The sequence below is a fragment of the Ascaphus truei genome, unplaced genomic scaffold, assembly GCF_040206685.1.
Source record: "Ascaphus truei isolate aAscTru1 unplaced genomic scaffold, aAscTru1.hap1 HAP1_SCAFFOLD_434, whole genome shotgun sequence".
In the NCBI taxonomy this organism is placed as follows: domain Eukaryota; kingdom Metazoa; phylum Chordata; class Amphibia; order Anura; family Ascaphidae; genus Ascaphus; species Ascaphus truei.
In genome coordinates this window covers 55,608-80,000 of record NW_027456765.1, presented here as the reverse complement: position 1 = coordinate 80,000, position 24,393 = coordinate 55,608, and the positions used below count along the sequence as shown (strand labels likewise).

The 24,393-nt window shown below is 46.2% G+C and overlaps 1 long non-coding RNA gene across 1 annotated transcript; it reads left to right on the top strand.

The window, feature by feature from the left end:
• The first annotated feature begins 3,877 nt into the window (after positions 1-3,877).
• LOC142484034 (uncharacterized) lies at positions 3,878-5,541 on the top strand. The gene is made up of 3 exons (XR_012797540.1): positions 3,878-4,091; positions 5,077-5,154; positions 5,464-5,541. It is a non-coding gene; the product is annotated as an uncharacterized LOC142484034 (long non-coding RNA).
• Positions 5,542-24,393: the final 18,852 nt, after the last annotated feature.

The window sequence follows — 24,393 nt, the reverse complement described above, 5'->3', positions numbered from 1 at the left end:
ATAACCTTACATTTATCTGTATTAAACCCCATTTGCCATTTACCTGCCCACGTTTCCAGTCTCTCCAAGTACTTCTGAAGAGAAATTTCATCCTGCTCTGATGAGTCGGAGGCATTCACCCCAGAAACCTCATCCTGTCACCCCCATAACATCGCGGGAGACTCAGGCCCCCCTGTTGCCAGCAGGTATGCACCACACTCAGACACGTAGCCAGACCCTAGTACAGAGGAGGGGGGCCCGATCTGCGATTGGCCCAGGGAAGGGGGGCTACATTGGGAATCGATGTTATTTTTCTTCATATTAATGGGTATCCTCAAAGCTAATGATATGCCAAAATGACGTCCATTAGCAAAACTACAATTGTTTCTTCACTTTTTCTGCTTGATGAATAGGGTGACCAGATTTCGAAAAGGAAAAACCGGGACACCTTAAAAAATTATTTATTAAACAAATTACATCACGTGACACCCCCCGTTGCCATGACAACAAGACACTCTGATGCCCCTGCAGTGTTAGTGTGTATAGAGGTGGGGGCTTTGCTTGGGCCCTTCAACTCTTACAGCCAGATCATTATTGGCCAGGAATGCCCAGTTCGGAGGGGATTACTACTTCAAAATGTATTTGATTCGTAACAACATCAAAAAACTCTAATACCAATAACTAACAACCACAGACAATGATAATCTAAACCATCAAATAAAATGTCTACGGCCCTTGTTCAAGCATGTTTGCGGTACTTACCAGATAAATCAGTGCCTGCAATCCACGACTGTATCCGCCTCTCCGAGCGTCTGAAAGCAATCCAGCGTTCCTGGTGTGTGGCTGAAGAGGTGAGGGACTCCCTCCTCTCAAACGGAAAAGAAGAGCAAAAAATAGAGTTGGAACATACCTATCATACAGGGATGAGAGAGAGAGACAGAGAATGAGAGAGAGACAGAGAATGAGAGAGAGACAGAGAATGAGAGAGAGACAGAGAATGAGAGAGAGACAGAGAATGAGAGAGACAGAGAATGAGAGAGAGACACAGAGAATGAGAGAGAGACAGAGAGAGGGACATAGGGAGAGAGAGACACAGAGAGAGACAGACACAGAGAGAGAGAGACAAAAGTAATGTACTGTATAACCATTATACCGTACCCCCTAGTATTCGTGTAATCATTGTCCCACACCCCCTATTACTCACGCTTTGGCAATACTGAAATGTTCTTTTGACATGCCAATAAAGCTGATTTGATTTGAGAGACACAGAGAGAGACAGAGATGCAGAGACACACAAATAGACACACAGAGAGAAACAGAGACACAGAGAGGGAGACAGAGACACAGAGAGACACACAGAGAGAGACAGAGACACACAGAGAGAGACAGAGACACAGAGAGGGAGACAGAGACACAGAGAGACACACAGAGAGAGACAGAGACACACAGAGAGAGACAGAGACACAGAGAGAGAGAGAGACACGGGCCTATTTAGTAAGCGTCGATAAGGCTGCATCTATAGTATTTCAGACGGAGGGAAGGCACACACGCTGCAATACACTTGCTGAAGCCTGAGCTTTTTTATGGCTTTGCAGGGTATGCAGCGGTTGCGATTGGGGGCGTGGCAATAAATATTTGGAGGCGTGGCAATAACGTTCCGGCGCGGACGTCACTTCCCTACCTCACATCCCGATCTACCGGCATTTTTTCAGATGCAGCATCTGAAGCACTGTGCAGACAAGAAGAAAAATGCACACAATGCGCACCAGAGATTAAAATATAGTAAATTATTTATTAATAAAACAGGAAATAACCAAGGGGGATCCAACCCCACCGCAGTACTTTCTTCTCGTTGCTATTGCCACACTATACGTCCTGACGCCGGAAGGGAAGTTGGTACGCGACCAAGACGAGACACCGGATATACAGTGGAACCACAACATACCACAGATTGCTGGAGGACCACACTGCGAGGGGCGCAGCCTATCGAGTTTCCCGGTCATCGTCCAAAGTCTGGAGCTGCGGAGTGACTTCCGGATTACCACGGAGCCCGAGCCTGTCTCACACAATGCTTTTACCAAACGGGCGTTTGTGAGTTTGCTATTTTTATCTTGTCCAGGAAATGAAATTGTTAAACCGAATTTACACATGGAGCGGGCGCTTTCTCTTCTTTTTTTTGTTTAGATATCTATCGAGGAGGTGGTTGTTTCCCTGAAGAGAGCTGCCAGGGCTCCAGAGGACGCCCGAATTGGATCCTTTTATGATTGAGTTATAACATAGCTATTAGAGCTAAGTTTCTGGACTTTATTGTGTTTAGGCATAGTGTTTATTATTATTTTATTACAGCTACTTTTTAGCAATTGCACTGTTATTAATTCTGACCACTAATTCTCACTGCCATTATAATCTCTCTCTAGCCACAACCAAATTGCTATATCAGCTATATTATTTATTGGTTATACCAGGGGAGCACAAACTTTTGCAGCTCGCCCTCCTGCCTTCCCTCTGCTGGTGCTCGCGCCCCCCCCCCCCTTACCTTGATGCGGCGTCACGTGACCTGCAGCGGCATTTGACGAGGGTGACGTCACATGACCCCGCAGCGTAATTTAACATACTGTGCTATATGTATGCACACACAGCTGTCTCTTACACATACAAATACTGTTTTTTCATCCCTATACATCAATAGGGACCACAAAGTATCCACACACACTTTTAGTTGTGCTACAAACTCTCACATTTCCACACCCACACCATTTATATCCACTCCCACTCCACACACACCTTTTGTAAAGCACTATATATACTGTGGGCTCTCCATTCATTTTCATTCACACTGATACACATACACACTCTTTCATCACTTGCTTTCAGGAAGCTTTTGACACCTCTAGGCATAAAACACATCCACACCGGGGGAAGGACCAGCACAGATAACATTCCAAGAGACACTGTTTTTAAGTATACCTTTTGCTTGCTTCATTCATTATAACATCGCCGGAAGAAGAGATCAGTGTATTTCGAAAGCTCGCACAAATAAAAGCATTTCGTTAGCCACAGAACGGTATCATCTATTTATTTTTTGATTATTGAAGCTCGGCTAACACGGTACTGATACCTCTATATATATATATATATATTGCGCGCGCACACACACATATAACATTTTATCCAACTTCTTGATTTATCATTTGTAGAGAAAATGAACAATGCCGCCAGAAGTGCTATTTTTCAAAATGTAACATCTCTACTAATTAGTGTAAAATGATACTTCATATAAAGCAGGTTATGGGACCCAGTATAAAATGACCTTCATGTTTCTTATCACATCCCAGTATACAGTATGGATACTTTCTATTATCACAAGCTGCTAACATGTGACAGGGCTCAGAGTCTGAGCCCAGAATGTGACATACTGAACATTCTCATTCTAAATTTAAAAAAATATTGTGTTGATTTCTGACCTGACTGCCGTGGTTACAGCTCAACCACTCTGTTCTACTGTATGTCACCACTTTCTGCCACAACCAGCTGACGGTGGATCTGCAAGGAGTTCAACGCTCATTGGCATCAAATCTGTGGCTTGGTTGACGTATCATTTCTCCAGCTTTTTATTGTATTGTTTTTAAATAGATTATATTTATTTAGTTGAATAGATATTTATTTAGTTGAATAGATATTTATTTAGTTTAATAGATTATATTTCTAAATTTAATAAGTTATATTTCTTAGTTTAATAAATTATATTTCTTAGTTTAATAAGTTATATTTCTTAGTTTAATAAATTATATTTCTTAGTTTAATAAGTTATATTTCTTAGTTTAATAAGTTATATTTGTTAGTTTAATAAATTAAATTTCTTAGTTTAATAAGTTATATTTGTTAGTTAATAGATTATATTTGTTAGCACAGTAGATTATATTTACTAGTATTTAAGTCTCCCCCTCAGTGCCCCATTAGGACCCGTGCGCATATTTCACATCTTTTCGGAGTCGCTTATTTTTTAGACCCTCGGAGCCGAAACCTAAAGGGGTCAGCTAAGAAAGTTCGGATCAAGAGGAGCCGCACAGCTTAAAGACAGAACATTTCCAAGGGAGATGGAGACAATTTGGGTAAGATCTGATTAAAGGACAACCTTTGAGGAAGGAAAGGGTGACGGGGGAGTCTAAGAGGGGGGTGAGAGAGCAAGGTGGTGTGTCAGATTGGGGCAGAGCAAGAGAACGCAAAAATGATGGGGATTTGCTGCACACCAAAAAAAAACAATAAGTAGTGATACTTTTACCGGTGCCCCTTAGTCTCAGGGAAGACCGGCATTTCGTCCAATGGATACAATATGATTGATGGGAAAGGGCACACGGATTTGAATAAAAAAAGATAATTTATTGTGCCACAGACTACAATGTTTCGGCTGCTGGCCTTTCTTTGCTGGATTTAGTGGGTTTAGCCAGTTTACCTGAGAAAGACCAGCAGGCCGAAATGTTGCGGTCTATGGCAGTGCAAGAGAAAACAGGTTGGGGGGGGTGGGTTCTCGCAAAGTCGCCGACCCATGGGTTAGTGTCCCCGGTGGAAACTAGTCCTGGACCCCGGGAAAGCTGTCTGTGGCCCATACAAGCTGAGTAACATGTAGAAAGGACACATGTATGTTCAGAATGAGTTAGCATGGTATTTTGAGAGGCACCATAGCAGGTCAGTGCAAGTCAGTGCAGAGCACTGCAAGGTCAGTCAATATGAGGAAGGGTCCGATGGAGGAGTTGGAGGGTCCCAGAATATCTCTTAAAGCAGGGGTGCGCAAATCGAGGGGCACGACATTTTCTTGGGAGGAGGGGATCGGCGCTTACAGAGGCCCCTCGCTCTTCCCCACAACATTTAAATTAAATGCCGGAGATCGCGCGCAAGGCCTCTGTAAGTTCCCTTTCCTTGTCTCCGGCGGCTTCTGGCGACAGCAACGTGGCGTCACATGATGTGGCATTGCCATAGCAACGTGATATCACATGACATCGTTACATCAGAACGTCGGAGACAAGGTGGGGAAGGTGGAGGGGGGAGCAGGGGAAAAAGGTTGCGCAACCCTGTCTTAAAGCATTGTCCTGCATACAGATCAGAGGCCAAGAATGGATATGGATATCCGATGTGAAGCCGGAAATAAGACAGAAAAGACCGTTTCGGGGGAAGAAGGTGAGTGATGAAATAGCCGTCACTGTGTAACTCTTCCAATTACCTGCAACTTCATGCAGAGAAATAGCAACGCTTGTTTTTAACGTGCTAAGCGCCTAATGGGGAATTCAACTGCTGAGAGGTTAAGGGAGTTACTAATAGTGATAACTCCCCCAGGACATGCCTGAAAACCAGAGGTAACTCAATGTATTTTTGATAAATAGAAACATGACCTTCTGGGGAGGGGTATATAATGGGTACTGGGCCTGGTGAGGTGGGTATAACAGAGTATCACTGTCCCTGGTTACAAACACTTCATGTCTCCTGCAGATCAGGACACGCACGAAGGTGGTGCCCTTTGTGCCACCAGACGACGAGGCGGGCTACGAGGCGGACGACGAGGCGGACGACGAGGCATACGACAAAGCGGGCGTCAAGTGGAACAATGAGGTGGGCAACAAGGCGGCCGATGACGCAGACGTAGTGTACGATGACCAAGGTGCATACGACAGGTGTGGCCGGATCTGCTGCTTCACCTTTTTTAGGCGGAGGAGAAGACCCCGGGAGCAGGTAGGAGAATACGAGAGGTGCGGACAGATCTGCTGCTTCACCTTTTTTAGGCGGAGAAGAAGACCCCGGGAGCAGGTAGGAGAGGAGCCAGGGCGTAGATACAGGGGTATTCTAGGGGCCCTGAGAAGTTGGTTTGACCGCAGGAGAGGCAGATAAGATCAGGAAGGCTGCGGGAGGGGCAGGTACTAGAGGGAGATAGGGATATTGGGCGTGAGAGGGTGAGAGAGAACAAGGAGCAGGGCCGGAGCACGGGTTTCATGCGCCCGAGGCGAAACTTAAAATTTGTGCCCCAGTTGTATAAAAAATAATAAGATAAATAAAATAATAAAATAAACAGTGGCGTAGCTATCGGGGCTGCAGGAGGTGCGACCGCACCCCAGCACGACGCAAAATAAAAATAAAAGGGCGCCAAAATACTGGATAAAAAAAAGAATAATAATTTTAAAAAAAAGATAAATAAATAAAATAATAAGAGGAAAAAATAATAATGATTATTAATGCGCCCCTAGGACCTCTGCGCGCTAGGCGACCGCCTAAGGGCCGGCCGGCCCTGCGAGGTATGCGGGAGGAAAAGGGGTGAATGGGATAGATATGCAGGGGGATGGGGGAGTAGGTCAGTTATACACAGGGGCACAAGGGCCCCATCACCCGCATCTCTATATACTGAGTGTGCCCCTGTGTATAACAACGCTGATCTGGGCTGCTCCATCTGATCTCACTGCGCAGTGATCCAGGGACCATCCGATCGCCATTTAATGGGGTCCGGAAGGAATTTTTTCCCCCATTGCACAGCAGGGGTTATGTTTCGCCTTCCTCTGGATCACAGCAACAAACTGCCCTTTGTGCATGAATTATCAGTGAGATCTTTTTTTTTCCAACCAAAATTTTTTATTGAGTGCATGGTACAATAATCACATTGTCTTCCAACCCATTATCGTATACAAAGGTATCCATAACAACTCTTTTTATAAGTAAATTCACAAAAGACAGACTGGGGTTACAAACAGACCAACAAGACCTACAGACAGACTACACCTGGGAGGAGGTAGGGAGGGGGGGGAAGGGGGGGAGGGGGGAGGAGGCTGCCACAGCACGATTTCGACTCCTCTGGACTTATCATAGAGGCTATGGTTCTCGTTGAGGTCTGGATTTCTTGGGTTTAATAGGCTTTTGGTCCCAAAGGGCTCGCAGTAACAGTAGTCATAATATAGGCTTCTGATCTCTTCTGTTGTGTTTTGACCTATGCTTATCTTTTCTTTTGCCTAGTCTAGTGAACCCCTAATCTTGTCAAGAATCTAAGGCCTTCTGTTCACTACACTTCATCCAAGGAGAACGCGTCCGCATCTATTAAAGCAATATGTTGGAGGCGCTGACCCCTGGGATATCGTTCAGGTCTAGCCATGGTGACCATACTTTGAGAAAATTTGTGCCGGTGTCGTTAACTAGACTCGTTAACTGTTCCATCCGGCAAACGTGCCAAATTCGGTTTCTGATTTTTGGGATATTTGGTAGATCCAGTTGCTTCCACAATGCTGCGAGTTCGCACCTCAGGGCAGTTGCAAAATGTGCAATTAATTTGTGCTTCGACCTGTTTAGCCCCGGAGTGTCTCTGGCCAGCAGAAACAACCAGGGGTCCAAAGGGATCGTGCAGTCGAGAATTCTCTGAAGCCAATTTCTGAGTTCCTCCCAGATTGGGAGTACTTTGGTGCAGCCCCACAGCATGTGTAGCAAGTTTGCCTGCTCCCCACATTGTTTAGGGCACAATGGGGGGTAACCTTTAACAAACTTTGACAATCGTGTTGGGGTCAGATACCACCTCATCAGGACTTTATACGCGTTCTCCTTTAATGTCGTGCAAATTGAGCTCTTAGCTGCCGCCAGGCTGATTTGATCCCAGTCTGTGTCCTCTAATATGTCTCCTAGGTCTCTCTCCCATCTGTTCCTATATTTTAACGTCACGTCAGCGTCAGGAGTCGGACAGACTACCGCTTTATACATTGTAGAGATAAGTCCCTGGGTTCCTGTTCCAGTAGAACAGAGCTGTTCAAAATTGGTGCGTTTAGCGCGGTTTGGGAATTTATCATAGAAAGCTCTTAGCTGGAGGTATCTAAAGAATTCTGAATTTGGCATCGATTTTTCCGACTTAATTTGTTCAAACGGTTTGATAGATATCCTACCCTCCAGGTGTCGAAGGCGAGTGTAGCCCTTCTGTGTCCATATAATAAAATCTTTCCTCTGCAGGCCCGGAGCGAAATCAGGGTTTCCCAAAATTGGGGTCATCAAGGAGTGTTTTCTCATCAAACCATGCTTATATTTGCTTTTGTCCCATACTGCCAAAGAGCTGACAACTGCGGGGAGCTAATTTATGAAGTCTCTGCGGACTGAATTTGGGAGCCAGATCAGGTCCCGCAGTACCACCGGGGCACAGCAGGCCGCCTCCAGTTCCACCCATCGCCTTCGTATGGGATGGGTGTGCCACTGGATGATTTGAGTTAATTGGGCCGCTCTATAGTACGACAACAGGCAAGGTACCGCTAGCCCTCCTTTTGTAGTGGGTCTAATTAGTATGCTAGTTTTGATGCGAGGGGTTTTATTACCCCAGATAAATTTCACCATTGCGGACTGTAACCGAAGGATCTCTTCCCTGATTATAGGGACCGGAAGAGTCTGAAATAGGTACAGAATTCTGGGAAGGAGATTCATTTTTAGAGATTGGATTCTACCAATCCAGGATATGTTGTACCCTGCCCATTTCCGGAGATCGTCCTTCAGCGTCCGAATTAGTCTGGGGTAATTTGCTTTATAAAGGGTGTCTGATTGGTTTGTGATATTTATTCCTAGATACTTTATGCAGGAGGTTTGCCATTTGAATTCAAAATTTACCGTGATCAATTTCTCAGTGGCTTTAGGTAAATTGATATTTAGGGCTTCTGATTTTGCCTGATTAATTTTAAACCCCGATATCGTGTTGAATTCCCTTAAAATTTGGAAAACGTTCGGCAGAGAGGTGAGGGGCTGTGATAGTGTGAGTATCACGTCATCAGCATACAGGGCCACCTTATGTAGCTGGTCACTGATTTGGATGCCTGTTATATTTGGACTGAGACGGATGTGCGCCGCTAGGGGTTCAATACAGAGCGCAAAAAGGAGGGGTGACAGAGGACAGCCCTGTCTGGTGCCGCTCTTTATCTGGAATTCTTCCGAGGGGAAGCCCTGGTGTCTGACCTTCGCCGTCGGTCCCTGATACAGAGCGAGAATTGCCTCTATCATTCTCCCTCCCAGCCCGAACGCCCCAAGCGTCTCCCTCAAGTAGGGCCAGTCAATTCTGTCAAACGCTTTTTCAGCATCTAAACTAAGCACCATAGACGGGATACGTTTTTTCTGTGCCAGATCAATTAAGTCAATAATCCGTCTGGTGTTATCAGCTGCTTGTCGACCACATATGAACCCCACTTGATCGGGATGGACCAACTTGGACAACACCTGGTTAAGGCGATTAGCTAACAGTTTCGAGAAGATTTTTGTGTCAGAGTTTATTAACGAGATGGGTCTGTAGCTTTTACAGTCCGCTGGGTCTTTTCCCTGTTTGTGGATTACTGAGATAGACGCCTGGAGCATCGAGCCCGGGATAGGGGCACCATCCAAGAAGGAATTACAAAGTTTTAGTAAATGAGGAGCTAATATTTTACGGAATTTTTTATAATAGAGATTGGAAAAGCCGTCTGGGCCTGGGGCTTTGGCTGCTTTCAATGACTTAATTACCTCCATGAGTTCCTCGATAGTAAAATCAGCCTGTAGTGCGTCCCTCTCCTCTCTGGTTACTGTAGGCAGTTGTGCCTCGGCCAAGAACGTCTTTAGCCGTGCTTTTGTGGTTGGCGTGTGTGCCACCTTCGCCCCATCGTATAGGGTCTCATAATATTTTTTAAATTCATTGACTATTTTTTTGGGGTCAGAGGTCAGATCCCCTTGTTCTGTTCGAATTGTCTGAATTTGGGAGATTTGGTTTTTGTCTCTTAGTTTGTTGGCAAGTAGGGTATCTGGCCTGTTTGCTTTCTCAAAATATTTCCGCTTAGTCCATGTCAGCTCTTTCTCAGCACGGGAGGTTAACAAAATATTCAGTTTGGTTTTAGTGTCTAGCAACTCCTTAAGGGTCATTGCGTCTTTATTCTTTTTATGTCGAGTCGAGAGGACTGCCAATTCTGCTTGCAACTGATTGATTTTTTTGTCCTTCTCCCTCTTTCGCCTGCTTGCAATCCTCATGAGCTCTCCTCTCAGAGTCGCCTTATGGGCCTCCCATAAGGTAGCCTGCGATGTCACACTTCCTAAGTTCTCCTGAAAATATTCCCTGATTTTATCCCCTACGTTTTGTGCAATTGCGGGGATTTTTAGCAATACTTCGTTGAGCTTCCAGTTCGCTCCTGGTCTGTCCAGAATAAAATCAGTGCACCGCAGCTCAATCGGTGCATGATCTGACCACGAAATATCGTGGATGCCCGAGTGGGAGATCTGTGGAACCATTCTACTGGACACAAACAGGTAGTCTATCCGACTGTAGCGGTCATGGGGGTGGGAGTAGAATGTAAACCCTTTCTCTTGTCTATGTTGTTCTCGCCAAATGTCAAGTAGATTATTGGTGCGCAGCCCTCTATTCCACGCTTGTCTTATCTTGGAGCTATTTTTTCCGCTTGGGGTGCATCTATCCAGTATAGGATCTAGTGTTTGGTTGAAGTCGCCCCCCAGTATTACACAGCCCTGTGCTAACCTCTGAAGTATGGCGAAGAATCTCTCAAGAAAAGCTTCCGTGCCTTCGCTCGGAGCATAGACGTTTGCCAGCGTGATTGGTTGACCTCTTATTTCGCCGCTTACAATGAGAAATCGGCCGTTGTAGTCTCTTTTAATGGTCTTAATCGTCAAGGGCAAACGGTCATGCACCAGGATGGCTACCCCTCTCTTTTTTTGTGTGGCTGAGGCTGAGAACCAATTCTTAAACCTATAATCTATAAATTTTGGTGAACTAGATTTAGAAAAGTGAGTTTCCTGCAGGAGGATGATGTCAGGGTCTGATTTTTTATAGTCCGTCATAGCTAGTCTGCGTTTCCCTGGGTTGTTAAAGCCTTTGACATTATGTGATATGATAGTAATCCCTTTATTCATGATTGCGGTTCCAAACCTTCACTCCTATGTTAGCGACCATCTGAGCCTCTGGTGTCCGTGATGAGGATGCCGGGTGATCCTGTGGTTGGGTCCGTCTGGCAGCGTGCTGGAGCCTTGGGATGGGAATACAGAGGGGAGCACACTGGGGAAACATAAACAAACATATTTCAACATTTATTTCAACACATAATAACTGTCCGGGGAATGGGCGGGAACTAGCCCCCCCATTCTCCATCGTTGCCCTCTTCAGGCGTACAGCCTGGACGGAGTTCGGGATGGCCCTCCTTCCCCCTCTCCCGTCCTTCGTGGCTGGCCTAAATGGGACTTTCATGGGCCCCTCCTGGGTCTTCTCACCCATGCCCATGTGGAGACTCATTCACAAAGCCTTTGCGGGGGACAGCATCCCTCCCCCCCTCCCTTGCTTGTGCAGCGGAATATTGTAACGGCAATGCTGTGTAACTTAAGTTGATAACTATAAGATCAACTCCGAACTCTTAATTATTATTTTTTTTTTTTTTTATAAGAGTAATGTAATGTAGTGTAGGGAATAACTTGTAGGAAATAACTTCTTGCCCCTGCTCGCTAGACTCTCTTGTGTATTACCTGTCTGACTCAGTGTCTAAAGGGTTGTTGTTATGCTGAAACTCTCTGGTACTCTATTTGTGGGCCCTGAGCGAACCCTCTTGCCTTGTCTGGAGTCGCCCTGCTGATTGCCTGCCTCTATCTAGCTCGTAGAGATAAGTCCCAGCCTCCCCCCTCTCTCCTGTTGCCCGCTGAGTGTCCGGGTGGGTCTCCCCTCTCATGTCTTAACTTTCGCCTGGCCAGCTTAGTTGCTATCCGCTCTGTTTGCGGTTTATTGCGCCTTCCGCCATGTTCTTTTTAGTGGGGCTGTGTGCGCCGGTCGCCTTCCGCCGGTTGTTCCCTTCCGGCGCCGAGTGGTGACGCTCTCTGTCCCTCTGTTCTGTTTGCCTCCTCCAAGATGGCGTCTGGACCATTTCCGGCAACGTGTTTCCGGCGGCCGCCATTTTCCCTCGGCCAGCCCGCGAAGAAGGACGTCTCCTCACCTGCTCCCGCGTCCGGAACTCCTCCACTTCCGCAACGAAGCCATGCGGTGAGACGCTTGCTGCGACACCATTCTTGGCGGCTTGCGTTCCACCTCGGATCGCCATTTTCAGCTACAGGTAGGAGTTTGATTTTACTTTTTCAGGTGGCCAGGATAGTCCTTTTACTGGTATTTACAGCAGGGTGATGAGCAGGTCTTGTGGCTAGCTCTTTGGCAGATAAACTGGTGGGCAAACCGTAACCCCCATTATTAAACTGGAACTATGTTCAACTTTAATTAGGTATTTTCCTCAGGGTATTGCGGGATTCATCGGGCCTCCGGTGATTTTGGAGGCCTTACGGTGCTCCATTCTGGATCCTCTCGCACCTCTCGCCTAGGACTTTGCATCGGGCCCTCCTTCAGCCCCAGTTTGTTTAAGTATTCCTCGCTTTCCCCTGGGTCCTTGATTGTTATGGCCTTTCCGTTCCGTAGGACCATCAGGCCAAACGGAAAGGTCCACCGGTATCGCACTGCCCTGTCCCTCAGCACTTTAGTAACCGGGTGTAGCGTTCTTCGTGCGAGGGTGATCGGTGATAAGTCCTGGAATAGTTGTATTGTGGTTCCCTCGAACCGGCATGCCCCTTCAGCTCTTGTGCATTTGAAGATAGCTTCTCGGGTTTTGAAATAATGCAGCCTAGCTATAATATCTCGCGGTTGTTCCATCGCGGCTGGGCGGCTTCTTAGGGCTCTATGGCAGCGGTCCATGGCCCTTTCTGTGGCAGGGATGTCAGGCAGCAGTGTTTCTAGCCACCTGGTTATATATTCTTCAGCATCCGTGACCGACTCTGGGACCCCACGTACCCTGATGTTGTTTCTTCGGTCTCTGTTGTCGGCATCTTCTTGCCTGTCTAATATCTCTGCAATCTGGGCTTGCATGTGTGTGGTTTTTTTTTCTGTCTTTTTAATTTGTTTGGATGCGGCCGCCATCTTTTCTTCTAGGGCCCCTGTTCTCTCTCCCAGCCCCTGGACCTCCTTCTTCATATCTTCGAGCCCCACGTAAATCATGGTCTTCATGTCTTGATATAACCTATCAAAGTCACATATTCTGACCGGCATCTGGGTGGGCTCATGCGGGGGGTCCTCGTCCCTCTCCGAATCGGATCCCGCTGCAGATTCTGGCGGCCTTGTTGCGGTAGCGCCTCGTGGGGTAGAGCGACCCAGGTATCTTCGTAAATCACCCTCTCTTCTTTTTGGCTGTTAGGGGTGCCATCACGGGAGTATCCACTGCCCTATTACTCTTTTTTTCCCCGATTTTCCTCGGTGATTATTGCCGTTTTTTTAGTGTTTAGGGAGGTGGGGGATGGAGCTCTGACTTTATGCTACCATCCGCTCCAGCCTCGCGCATGCGCCTCCCACCAATGGGGTCAGGAAGGAATTTTTTTCCCCCATTGCACAGCAGGGGTTATGTTTCGCCTTCCTCTGGATCACAGCAACAAACTGCCCTTTGTGCAGGAATTATCCGTGAGATCTTTATACACCCTGCAGGGGTCTTCACCCCTTTGCTGCCCGAGGGGCCTGCAATGCATTGCTCTGCGTGTTACTATATCGCTCTGCAATGTGCTGCAGGCCCCTCCCAGCAAAGAGATTAATTATTTCAATAAAATACTCTCTTTAATCCAACCTACTGTATGTGTAGTGTCTTTTCTATCCGTTGTATCTATTGCTAACAGCTCAGTGATTCTTCCCCAGATCGCTGCACTAGTGTCACGCTGCCAAGCCCGGGTGTGAAGAAGGTTTATAGAGTCACATATACACTTCTGCCAAAACACAAGTGCAAACAGGAAGCCCCTCTGATCTCATATCTTTTATTACACAAAACGGTATCTAAAAAGGAAAAAAGAACATACATGGGATTCTGCTACAAATATCTCTCTAATTACAAACCAATTTGCAAATCATTCAGATTAGAGTCAAGCGAAAAGAAAGGGTTAAGTATCTAATGTACAGTATATGCAGTGTAGGCTGTTCTGCGCATTACATGCAGGGGGCAAAGGTTAGGAGATATAAGTAATGCTGATCTCAGAGCTGACCGGCTGACCTGCTCTACCGGCTGACCTGCTCTACCGGCTGACCTGCTCTACCGGCTGACCGGCTTCCCTTCTTTCAGCTAAATGACCTGAATTGTGGCCCCTGTATCTCCCAATTAAACGTTTTATTGGCATATTCTTGTTTGACTCGTTCTATACAGACATTTTCTATATATTCATTGTGGGATTTGATAACATCTGTAAGATCTCTCAGAATATCACATTCTGTACGTTTGTGTTGAAGATTTTTCCATTCTCAATTTACTTAATATTAGTTTTTGGCATCAATTATTTATATCGAGTCCAAAATACCTTTATACAGAATGCTGTTCCCTTTAGCCCACAAATGCTGCTTCATTAAAGCCCATGGGTGGCACTTTGTGCATTCTCAAACTTTTAGGCAACAGCCCTAATTTCCAAAAGTGGGATTAAATCTGTGCATATTTAAATGGTTAATTTTCTCACTCAGACTACTAAATCCCTCCCCAAATATATCCGTTTCACATAAAAGTGTGTGCGCTTCTCCTTCCGCCTAACTGGCACGTCGTCCTTATGGGCGTAACTCTGTATTAGAGGTCTTGGTAGAGTATATTTTATACTTATGTCGGATAGATGAGGAATTAATATTCCTAACGGGTTATTGTGAGAGGCCTTAGACCTTATCCTATATGCACGCAGCCCTCGCCTCTCTGACCTTGAACACATACTTCAATCTGATTTTTTGAGACTTGAAACTGGATTTCTTAAAACAAACTGATTTTAAACACTGACAAGACTGTAACAATGGTATTTGGGACCAGAGCTAATTTGCTAAAGCTGCCAATGACAGAGCTTCAGATAACAACCAGCTCTAATACCATCCTAGCCCCTGTTACTGGTTTGAAATATCTGGGCATTCAACTCCCATTTAACATTTGGGTTGCACATTGATACCCTGACATCCAAATCCTATGCCAAACTAGGTGTACTTTACAGGAACAAATCCTCCCTAAGGCCCTCATGCAGTAATCGCCTGCAGCGATTCAGTAAGCCCAGAGAAACTGGCGATTAGAGCAAAAATAACCGTTTTTTTTTTTTGCCGGAAAATAAATAAATAAATAAAATCGGCAGAAGCGCGGTGATAAGCCACTTTTCGGCACTGATCGCCAGTTTTTCAAACACGCTCAATTCTATAAGCCCTGATCAGCTTATTGTGGCTGATCGCCACTTTAAAATTGCTGTTTCTTCTCCAAATTGTCCAGCCACAAAAGTTGGCAAGAAGGTGGGGTGAAGCTGCGATGAAAATAAAATGCATGTGTCCCAGAGCTGATATCCATTAATATCAGCACCAGAGACCCCCGGCATGAATCCCATGCATAAAAAATGCATTTACAGGCAACTTCATTACCGCCAAGGCAATGAAGGGGTTATATACCCGTGCCAGGCTTATTGCGGGTAGCGGGGGTGGGTGAAGGTGGTATTTGGCCCTGGTGGGTGTTTAGGCCTTGCCAGGGGGTTGCGGGATGACTTAACCTCTTCTTTAACTTAGCGGTTAATACCGCTAAGGTAATGAAGGGGTTAATCCCTCCCGCTACCCCCCACCCGGTAGGCCTAAACACCCATCCTTTGGGACAATACCCCGTTCACCCACCCCCGCTACCCACAATAAACAAAAATACACATAACAGCCCCACTGGCCACCTCCTAGGTCCCTAATAAACCATTACAATATTCATAAAACCATTATTTTGTTTACACCCAGGATTATTACATGGGATTAGGGCTATGTTATTCAGTGAGGGGTTGTATGTTTGTATTCGTAGGGACAGGCAAGGCCGGAGCCAGATGGGGTTCTCCTGCCTCTGTCCTCCCTGTTTCCTGACCCTTCCTGTAGCCGGACAAAGAAGAAGAAGCAGGCACACGGTCTTACTCAAAGGAGGTTTAATATGCCATAAAGTCCAACGTTTCGGCAGTCAAGGTGAAGGCTACAAACACAAGAAACAGTCACAATATATACCACCCCCCTGATACTCACCCCTCCCCGCTCTGCCACATAACCAGGATGTTGACGCCCACCTGATGACGTCAGAGCTACCATATGGCGCCCCCTAGTGACGTCAGATGTCTAGGTCTAAATCCCTGGCAATACAGCATAGAGCTGTCTTGGAGGACTGCAGCCACAGCCACACCTCTCCCCAGACTGAACACTCCCCCATGATGACGTCAGCGTGACCCGGCAGTCGGGGGGGGGGGGTAAGGGGGGGCGGGCGTGCACCAATCAAGACTGTACTCACAGGGCTGGACAAAGATGTATCCGTCACCATGGGATCAGATCAGAGCAGGGAGGAGTGAGACACTCCTATAAATCACCCTGAAAGTGTAAATAAACCACACACCAAAATATTAATAAAGCAAATGTGCACAAAACGAATACAGCAATATACTATTAAAACCATGTGACTGTATACTGTTGATGACATCAGTATAATCCTGCAAAGTTACAGTGAAATTCCACATAAGAATATGCAGTACATCAGTATTTAGAATATACTAGTGTGTATACCTAGGTCAGAAATGGGTACACACAACCAGGGGGGGGGGGGAAGGGGAAGGGAGGATGGGGAAGGGGGAGGGAGGGAGGGGAAGGGGGAGGGAGGGAGGGAAAGGGGGAGGGAGGGAGGGGAAGGGGGAGGGAGGGAGGGGAAAAAAAGAAGGGAAAAAAAACACACAAAAAGGATAATCTTCCCAATTGTTAAGTGCAGAGTCCATGGATGGTGCAAGATCAAATATGCCTGTAGAAAGACAAAAAATGACCTTCTATTAAGGAAGCATTTTAAATTCTGTTGCTCATTAAGACCCATACCGTTGCTGGTATTTAAAGCATGTATCCAGAATGCTTCACGTCTCAATAAGAAAGTCTCCCTATCTGGAGTGCCTTGTCTAGGTGCTACTGTCTCAATACCCATGATGCGTAAAGAGGCAACATTATGATTGTGTTCCACACAGTGTTGCACAAGAATAGAGGGATCCGTACCTTTTCGAATTACACTTATGTTCAATGAACCTTGTTTTTAACATTCTTATGGTCTTACCCACATAAAGAAGACCACATGGACACTTTATTACGTACACTACATATTCAGATCTACATGTGATTCTATTTTTGATTTTTATGATCCTCCCGCTTTGGGGGTGACTGAAATGACTACCGGTAGTCAGACTGTTACAGACCGAGCAGCTCATGCATCTAAAGTTACCCGGTCTGCCACCCTCCAGAAAATGAGGAGTTCTGTAGTTACCCTCATTATCTGCATGTATCAGGCTATCCGCCAGATTTCTCCCTCTTTTGAATGCCACCATTGGTGGTACACAGCAACTTTCAGATAATATATCATCATTTTGCAGAATATGCCAGTGTTTAAGAATGGTAGATTTAATAAAACCACCAGCTTGACTGTATATAGTGGTAAATACAAGCCCGTCCTCCTTCTTATTTTTGGTAGCACTTACCTCTTTATCCAGTGCCCGGTCTAACACAGCAGGAGGATATACGCAGGAAGATATCCCCTAGCCAGGAATCTACCACATTGTTCTCCAATAGCTGGTTCAATATGATCCTTCCTGCTCGTGATTTTGCAGACCTGGACTTTCTGTGAAAAAGGTAATGCATCAATAAGAGAAGGAGGATGATGGCTATCTGCCCTTAAAATTGCATTTCTGTCTGTATCCTTTCTAAAAAGATCAGTATGTAACTCCCCATTAGTCTGTGTAATGAGGACATCTAAAAAAGAGAGTTGCTGTGTACTCCATGTATTAGTGAGGAGGACCGGTGAATGGAGACCATTAAGATACTCAAAAAAAGATAACAGCTGATCCTCCGTACCTGTCCAGATGAAAAACATCATCAATATATCTGTAATAGCTTTTAATATGCACTAAAAAGTCTGATTTGTAGATGTACTGCTCTTCGAAATGTGTCATGTATATGTTGGCGTAAGCAGGGGCCATATTACTGCCCATTGCTGTCCCCTTAATCTGCAGGAAGAAATCACTCTCAAATCTAAAATAATTTTTATAGAGAATGAAATGTAAAATGAGCATAATGTATTCAATTGGAACAGTATCACTATAATGGCGAATGAGGGTGGCCTTGATTATCTCAAGACCTTCAACATGGGGGATTATTGTATAAAGGCTAGACACATCTAAACTAACCAGAATATGATTAGTCCCATCACCAGGTGAGTTTTTTCAAATTTGTCAAGGAAATCAAACGTGTCTTTGATGTATGAGTTGGCTGTCTGTGCTATAGGTTGTAGAAATGTGTCTACAAATTTTGCAAGGGGTTGATTTAATGAATTAATAGCAGCTATAATAGGCCGCCCGGGGGATTGTTTAAATTCTTGTGTATTTTGGGCAAGGTATAGAAAATAGGGCATTTAGGATGCAACATAGTTAGAAACTCAGATTCAGGCTCTGTTATCCACCGGTTATTAACCCCCATTTGGATAATTTCCTTAATTTCTCTCGCATAGTTAAAGGTAGGGTCCCTATCCAATTTAATGTAGCAGTTAATGTCACTCAGTTGTCTGATGGTTTCAGCCTTATAATCTGAGTAATTCTGCACTACTAGGGCACCCCCCTTGTCCGCACGCTTAATAATAATCTCATTATTATTAGTCAACATTTTTAATGCTTCCTTTTCCTGAACAGACATATTGTATGTAGCCCTATGTTTGTTTTTTTTGTACCTTGCAATGTCCCCCTTAACCAGTCGTATATATGTGCTGACTGATTGATTTTTAAATGGCGGGACAAAAGTGGATTTGAGCTTGCACATTTTGGTACCTTGATAAGAAGCCGAATTATCTGTCCCTTGCTGGTCAGTGGCCAAATTAACTGTCCCTTGTTGTTCATAGGAGGATTACCTGTCCCTGGTTGGATGTTGGAATGCACCGATTCTGTAGACCTGTTAGAAAAAAATGATTTAAGGTTTAATACACGTTCGAATTTAAATAGGTCAACCTCCAAATCAAAATCATTAAACAATGTAGAAGTACATATGAGGCCCCCCTAGCTAAAACAGACATTTCACATTGATTAAGAGTGTAATCAGACAGATTAACAACCAAGGTGTCCATACTCATTTCTGCTCCGTTGTACGTAGGGGATAGGGTGATCTTCCCTTTCCCCCGCGTCTAATTTACCTTTTCCTTTCTCCTTGTCCTTGGATTGGCCTAAAAAAGGGGCCGGACTTTGGCCTCTCTGACGTTCTGTTGAGGAATGGGCTTCAGAGTCACTGGTGTGGACTTCTTGGACTCCCTGGGGTGCTCTCCCTCTTTGGTTCTTGCGTTGTTTGGGGTCTTGCTTCAGCCACGGGTATACTCTTCCATCTTTATAGTCATTAACAACTTTTTTGAATTTCAACTTCTTAAAGTGAATAAGATCACTTTTAATTTTTTTCCAGCTTGGTCTTAAGACTGTCCAATGATTGTACAACGTCCGTACCAGGGCTAGACTGTTCAATGAGGATTTCCACTTTGAGTATATCCTTCCTTGTGTGGCTAAGTTGTTCCCCCACCTCCTCAATAACCAAAATATTCAAGTCCAAAGAGGCCCTATTAAAGCTGCAGTTCAGTCTTTTTTTTTTTTAATTTATTTTTTTACTTCAATAGTTTCATGTGGGCAATCTCTAATTACCTAAAGAACTGTATAGCTGCAGGTCAATTCGTTCTCCATGTATTGATAGGCGAAATTTGGTGACATAATTAGTGAAGGGATCTGTTTTTCTTCTGCTTCTGTCACTCAGTGGAAGCTCATGAATATTCATGAGCACTCCTGCATTGACATGTGCTAGAGGGAGGGCAGGGCTGACAAAGGGGTGTGCCAGGACTTGTGACAGGACATGAAGGGGCAGTGCCTTAGCAAATGGCTGTTAAAATAGAATACAAGAAAATTGGTCTTTCAAAGTTGTTTTTTTAAAAACAGAAAATGCTAAAAGTATTTTTTCTTACTACAGAACTGATTTATTAAAAAAAACACACATGCAGGATATTGACTGAACTGCAGCTTTAAAGCATTGTCCTGCATACAGATCAGAGGCGAAGAATGGATATGGATACCCGATGTGAAGCTGGAAATAAGACCGAGAACAATACCGAAAAGACCGTTTCGAGTGATGAAATAGCCGTCACTGTGTAACTCTTCCAATTACCTGCAACTTCATGCAAAGAAATAGCAACGCTTGTTTTTAACGTGTTAGCGCCAAGGGGGAATTCAACTGCTGAGAGGTTAAGGGAGTTACTCACCCAAACTCAGCGACGCTTCTGTGTCTCTGTGATAACTCCCCCAGGACATGCCTGGAAACCAGAGGTAACTCAATGTATTTTTGATAAATAGAAACTTGACCTCGGAGACTGTGAAACCCCCTCTCCTTCCCCCCCTTCCCTTGGCTTCCCAAACCCCACCATAACCAATACATAAATAACCACAAACACGAGGTCTGGCGGCCGCTGCTTTTTAGTAAAACTTCAATTCACCTACTGCACCGACACACTTTATTCGAGCAAATACCCAGTATGTACCTGGCAGATACCTGGAATGCGCCGCTCCTCACCTCTGACAAGCCCCGTTGCGTTTGCCTTCCCAACCTGGGTTCATGCATGGCTGACTGGCGGCTGATCTGTTAAATAATAATGATTAGGATTTAATAGGCTGCAATGCTTCGCGTGTCTACCAGATGGCATAAATTCAAGAATTGTAATGCAGTATATATATATATACTGTGCAGTATTGCAGCCAGCGGGAATAAAATGCTTCAATCCCTGCCTGAAAATACCTCAATGCACTCGGGCAGAAAACAGTCACAAACCTCAATACACCCGGGTATACCCGAATTCGTGGGACTAGCCGAGCTCGAATAAAGTGTGTCGCCAGTGTAATTAGTGCCAACCCCCTGCCAGAGTGCTCGCTCATTGGCTAAAGGCCAAAGGTACCCGATCCAATGGCCCGTAACTCCCCCCTAGCCGGGCCCCGCCTGTCTGGCGAGAATGGGCCCAGGAACGCACGTGTAAATGAGCCGCGCCCACTCGCCACTACCAGCCACCTTTTATTTTATTTCTGTTATTCATTTTCATTGTTTATTTATTCTTTTTTTTCTTTTAAACACATACAACCAACATATTTACCAGTATTCACAATAAAGGGCAGGGTGGGTGGGACTCCCATGGCAGGGCGTAGACTGACCCCGCGCCTCTGTCTAATTCTAACCTCCCTGGCCCTTCCCCCGGCTGTGTCACGTCACTGCCAGAGGGGGGGGGGGGAAGGCCAGGGGGGACGTAGTCCACACTCACAGGTAAGGGAGAGCCTAGTCCCTCTGGTCATAGCGCCCGGTCACCGAGGGCTCAAGGCTACTTTTCTGGGTTATTTTGAAATGAGCTACACTGGGGAATATTTAGGGGTCTCCCCAAACAAAGAGAGAACATTTAGGGGTCTCTCCAGACACAGAGAACCCCACACACTTAGATCTGAGGTTTGTGCCCCTAATAGGCCTGGGCCTATTAGTAAGTTCAAGCTCGCTGAGGTGGGCTGAGCCGCGCTGAGCAGATGCACAAACCCCCTGCATCTGTCATCAGCGCGGCTATAGTTTCCCCCTCCGCATGCGTGCTCATGCGTGCAGAGGCTCAGAAACTTTGCCGAGACAGGCAAGTTTCAAATTTGCCGCTCGGGGAAGCGAAGAAGCGGTCACGTGACCGCTCCCATCCAAACGGGTTATTGTGAGAGGCCTTAGATCTTATCCTATATGCACGCAGCCCTCGCCTCTCTGACCTTGAACACATACTTCAATCTGATTTTTTGAGACTTGAAACTGGATTTCCTAAAACAAACTGATTTTAAACACTGACAAGACTGTAACAATGGTATTTGGGACCAGAGCTAAATTGCTAAAGCTGCCAATGACAGAGCTTCAGATAAAAACCAGCTCTAAAACCATCCTAGCCCCTGTTACTTGTTTGAAATATCTGGGCATTCAACTCCCATTTAACATTTGGGTTGCACATTGATACCCTGACATCCAAATCCTATGCCAAACTAGGTGTACTTTAAAGGAACAAATCCTCCCTATGGCCCTCATGCAGTAAGCAGCGATAAGCCACTTATCACCAGCTTATCGCCAAAAAAGCCACACTGATACACACACACAGATACAGACACACTGATACACACACACACCCACTGATACACACACACACCCACTGATACACACACACACACACCCACTAATACACACACACACACACCCACACACACACACACACAGATACACACACACACAGATACACATACACACACACACAAATACACACACACACAAATACACACACACACAAATACACACACATACACACACATACACACACACACAGATACACACACTGATACACATACACACACACACAGATACACACACTGAAACACACACACACACACACACACACACACACACACTGATACACACACCCACCCACTGATACACACACACCCACCCACTAATACACACACCCACTAATACACACACACACACACACACACACTGAAACACACACACACACACACACACACACACACAGATACACACACACACACACAGAGAGATACACCCAGCCTCCCCCTGCACCGCCTGCGACCGCGCAGCAACCACTGCCCGCACCCGAGCCCATCTCCCACACCAAGGGGACGGGGGGAAGTGAGCGCCGGGGGGCAAAGCTGTGAGCGACGGGGGACAAAGCTGTGAGCGCCGGGGGGGCAAAGGTGGGAGCGCCGGGGTGGCAAAGCTGTGAGCGCCGGGGGGACAAAGCTGTGAGTGCCAAGGGGGCAAAGGTGGGAGCGCCGGGGGGGCAAAGCTGTGAGCGCCGGGGGGGGGCAAAGGTGGGAGCGCCGGGGGGCAAAGGTGGGAGTGCCGATGGGGCAAAGGTGGGAGCGCCGGGGGGCAAAGGTGGGAGCGCCGGGGGGCAAAGGTGGGAGCGCCGATGGGGCAATGGTGGGAGCGCCGGGGGGGCAATGGTGGGAGCGCCGGGGGGGCAAAGGTACAAGGTGGTACAAAGGTAGGCGCACCCGCGCTACCACCTCCTATTACCCCCCCTGGCTGGGACCCGGGACAGAAAGGGGACACTCACCGCGAATAGAGGAGCCGGGAGCGGGAAGACACGTGTGCTCTGCACAAAGCGGAAGTCCCGCCCCCGGCTTCCTCTGACCTGCCTGCAACCAATCCCCTGTGGGCCGGCCGGCATTGTAAGTCCCGCCCCCGGCATCATCATTCATCCAATCCCATGCGGGCCGGCCGGCATTCTAAGTCCCGCCCCCGGCATTCTCCTTCATTCAGTCTCCCCGGCAGCATTCACACACACACATAGAAAATACTTACCGGCCGCCGCATTCTCCTCACCGCCGCTGCCCCGCAATACCGGGACCAGGGACAAAAACCGGGACATAACCGGGACGGAGCTAAAATCGGGACAGGGCAGAAAAAAACGGGACTGTCCCGTCAAAACCGGGATGAATGGTCACCCTACTTACAGACTATTCACTTGAGTGGACCATAAAGTGTCTTATAGAAGGAACTCTAAGGTGTCTTAAGATGCATTAAGATATATTATGTATGTAAATATTTATTTATATAGCGCTTTATAAGAGAGGCAATACAGTACAGAGAATTATAGTACAATAAGTGCAACAAACAAAATCAGACAATAGGAAAGGAAATCCCTGGCCTGCAGAGCTTACAGTCTTAATGCTAGATCCATGGAACTCTGTTGTGTTTACGCTAATAACGGGACATTCCTGAAATCGGTACCTGACCCTGTGTGGTAGGCAGAGACACAGGGGCAGTGCCTGCCAATATCATAAAGAGCAGTGCACTTCCTATTTAGTAGAAGTGTGTGTCAGAGTTAAGAGTTCAGTCCAGAGTTAGAGTCTGCTGAGTCTGTCACCTGGCTGGCCCAGGGTGACAGAGAGAGCCTATATCAATTGGCCGTTGGAGAAGGGGAGCCATCAGCCTCTGAGTAGAGCTGATGCAACCTTAGTTAGGGAGGTGGACCAATTCCTCTCACCCTGTTTAGGGGGCGAGGGAAGAGCTAGCCCCACCCTGGGTGCCCTTGACCTGGGGTGGTGGCAGGGACACAGAGACCTTCCTGAGGGAGAGCAGTCCTGTGTGGAGGAAGACACCCTGTACCTGATTGACAGTCTTGTTGCTGCTATTCTGCTGCTGTGAATAAAGAGCTGCGGCTGCTTTTTTTTTTTTTTTTTATAACTTTGATTTTATTGGGTGAAATACATCTGACATGGTAACACCATCCATTGTCTACAGTGACAACACCACATTTAGTACTTTCTTTTTATATAAAGAACCAAAAACTTGACTTACTGGAC